The 3582-nt window shown below is 28.4% G+C and overlaps 1 protein-coding gene across 1 annotated transcript in view; it reads left to right on the forward strand.

Moving 5' to 3' along the window:
• The window catches only part of CSMD3 (CUB and Sushi multiple domains 3), a gene marked incomplete at its 5' end in the record, with an annotated part of 336142 nt that overhangs the window by 249407 nt on the left and 83153 nt on the right, over nucleotides 1-3582 (forward strand).

Raw genomic sequence — 3582 nt, forward strand, 5'->3', positions numbered from 1 at the left:
AAACTAAATTTTAAAAGTACTTAAAATATACATATACATTTGAAAATACTATATTTTATGGCTATATGCTCTCATGAATTATTATATATTATATATTATTTAATATTGTATATACTATGTGGTTTTATTCACCTACTTAGAATCTTGATTCTGTTCTCTGGAAAGACAGGGCATAACAAGAATATTTATAAGAAAATATTGCCTCCTAGTCTAAGGAGACAAGATCATCCATTGTAGAGAATATAGTGTTGATATAAAATAAAATGCAAAAGGATGTTGGTAAGAGGAAAGTACAGTTACCAGACAAGCAAATCCTAGAATAGTACACTGTAAATTGAGCTTAGGGATCCATTCTTCTCAACTAGTTTGTGTAACCCCAGACACTTTTAGCTTAGAATGGCCATGAGAATGTGCTTATTGTTTCTCTAAGTACAGTGCATTTATTCCTGCCTCCCTAGTATTTTATTATGAAGTTTTCAATTAAAGGAATTGATAGTGAACACCCATATGCCTACCACCTAATTCTACAATTAGCATTTTTTCTTATTTGCTTATCATATATCTATCCATATTTCTAGGCCTCCATCAATCCATTAATTTATTTTTTGATGCATTTTGAAATAACTTGTAAACATCAGTATACTTTGTTGCCAGATATTTAAGCATGCATACCGTTAGCTAGAGTTCAATATTTGTTCAAAGTTGTTTTTTTTTTTTTTCAACTCTGGCAAAATTTATATATAGCAAAGTACATAGACCGTAAATTCAGTTAGATTAGTTTTGACAAATGTATACATGCATGTAACTAAACCACTGTAAAGACATAGAATATTGCCATTACCTCAGAAAGTTTTCTTATGCCCCTTCATGGTCACTGTGCAACTCTCCTCCTCCATAACCTGAGGCAGTAACTATTTTGATATTTTCACCATATTTTAGTTTTCCCTGTTCTAGACATTAATTAAATTGAATTGCAAATTGTGCACTCTTTTGTATAAGGCTTCTTTTATTCTCTTTCATCTATGCTGTTGTGAATATCTGTAATTTGTTTATTTTATTGCTCAATAGGATTCCATTGTACAAATACGCCACACTTCAGCCATTCTGTTTTTGATGGATGTATGAGCTATGTCCAGTTTTATTCTATTATGAATAAAGCTGCTATGAATGCTCATGTAAAAGTCTTTTTGTGGACATATGCATTCATTTCTCTTGAATACTCAGGAATAGAATACATGTGGGAGAGTTCTAGTTGTCTCGCATTCTCTCCAGCATGTGATGTAGCCAACTTTTTCATTCTATCCATTCTGTGGGATGCATAAAGGTATCCTATGGTATTTTAGTATTTTTTTGTCTTAGTGAATATTAATGTTAAGCACAGTTTTTCATAGGCTTATTGGCTATTTGTAAATTTTCCTTTGTGAAGTAGTAAAGTATCTTATATTAACTTGCCTTTTGATTATGAATTGTAGGAGTTCTGTACATATTCTTGTTACAAGGCCTTCATCATTATGTGTTTTATAAGTATTTTATCTTATTCTGCGACTTGCCTATTCACTTTTTAATAGCATCTTTTGACAACCACACATTTTCAAGTTTGGTAAAGTCTGTTTGTTTTACTTTCTCTTTATACTAGAAGCTTTATAGTTTTAGCTTTAACTTTTGTATCTCCAATATTATTTTTAATTTGTGTGTGTTATGTAGTAGCATTGAGGGGCTTTTTTACTTGCTCTTTGTATCTTGCACTATTTGTTGAAAAAACTTGATAATAATTATTGAAATGATGTATGTAAATCCTCTAAATTTGTTCATAATTTTCAAAATCACTTTGGATACCATAACACTTTTCAGTTTCAATATAAATCTTAGAATTAGTTTATCAAACTCTACAAAGAAATTCTGGCGGGATTGAACCATACATCAGTTTGGGGAAAATTGGCATCTAAAAACATTGAGTCTTCTGATCCATGAACATAGTACATTTGTTTGGGTCTTTACTTTTTTCTTTTTTTTATAGCAACATTTTGTATTTTTAGCATAGAATGTGCTATTGCTAAATTTATTCCCCAGAATGTTTAACTATTATAAGTAAAAAGTAAAATTTTTCTTTTTTTTATTTTTTAGATACAGTCTTGCTATGTTGCCCAGGCTGGTCTTGAAATTGTGACCTCAAATGATCCTTCTGCTTCAGACTCCCAAAGTGGTGGAATTATAGGCATAAGCCACTGTGTCCAACTAAAGTTGTTTATCTAAATTACATTCTCCAATTGTTTGCTGTTAGCATATAAAATACAATTATTCAAAATATTTATCTAATATTCTACAACCTTTCTAAATTCACTTACTAGTTTAAGATATTTTAAAAATATAATTTTCTAAATATTACCTGAGTATAGAATAGTTTCACTATTTTGTTTCCCAACATTATGCTGTTTTTCTTCTTTTTATTAAAGTATTGCACTGGAGGTTTTTTTTTTTTTTTTTTTTTTTTTTTTTTTTTTTTTTTTTTTTTTTTTTTTTTTTTTTTTTAGCAATGTCTTTATTGGGTTTAGAATGTTCTCTATATTCCTAATTTGTTGCCATTTTTTTTATCATGAATAGGCACTGCATTTTCCTATATGCTTTTTCTGCATCGATTGAAGTAATTACATAGAATTTTTTCTCTTTTATTATGTTAAAATTACAGTGGTTAATTTTCATATTTAGCCAAATTTCATTTCTGGGTAAATCCCAGATAGTCATAATGTATTATCATTTATATGTCACTAGACTGATTTTCTAAAATTTTGTTAAGGAGATTTGTATCTTTGTTTATGAAGTACTTTTGTCCTTTATAATTATTTAAGGACTCTGGTCCTTTAAAAAATTTTTTTTTTCAGGCTTTACTATTGGGGTTAATGGTTACTTTATAAAATAAGTTCAAAAGTGATTTTTTTCTTCTCTGTTTTCTAAAAGAATTTGCGTAACAATTATTTTCCCCCTGAAAAGCTTGAATTTCCCAGAAAAAAAAAAAATCTGTGGGAAGAGTTTTGTTTAAGAATTCAAGTATTTTAATAGATAAAAACTATTAATAGTTTTCTATTTTTATCTTGTGTTAGTTTTAGGGCAAGTTATAATTTTCACAGAAATTTTTCTTTTTTTCTGAAGTGTTAAAATGTATTGGCATAAAGCTGTTTTTAGCATTCCCTTATTCTTTCAATTTCTTGAGGGTTTATAGTGATATCACTTCATTCATTCCTGTTATTGACAATTTTATTCTCTCCTTTTTGGTGTTGATAGGGTTAGCTAAGAGTTTAATAATATTGTTGCTATTTTTAGAGGAAGAAATTTTACCTTAGTTAATGTTCTCTGTTGTTTGTAATTATCTTAAATATTTACTTCTGTCTACTTACTTTGGCTTTATTTTTACATCATTTTGCTCCTTGCTTCTTCTTCTTAGCATGTTTTACGTCATTGCTTATATATCTCTATTCCTTCTACTAAAATCACTGAAACTTATAAATTTCTTTAATAAGTAATGTTTTATCTGTACCTTCAAATTTATATGTGTATGTGTGTGTGTGTATATATATATATATATAT

Source organism: Rhinopithecus bieti, unplaced genomic scaffold (assembly GCF_001698545.2).
Source record: "Rhinopithecus bieti isolate Rb0 unplaced genomic scaffold, ASM169854v2 scaffold_18921, whole genome shotgun sequence".
NCBI lineage: Eukaryota > Metazoa > Chordata > Mammalia > Primates > Cercopithecidae > Rhinopithecus > Rhinopithecus bieti.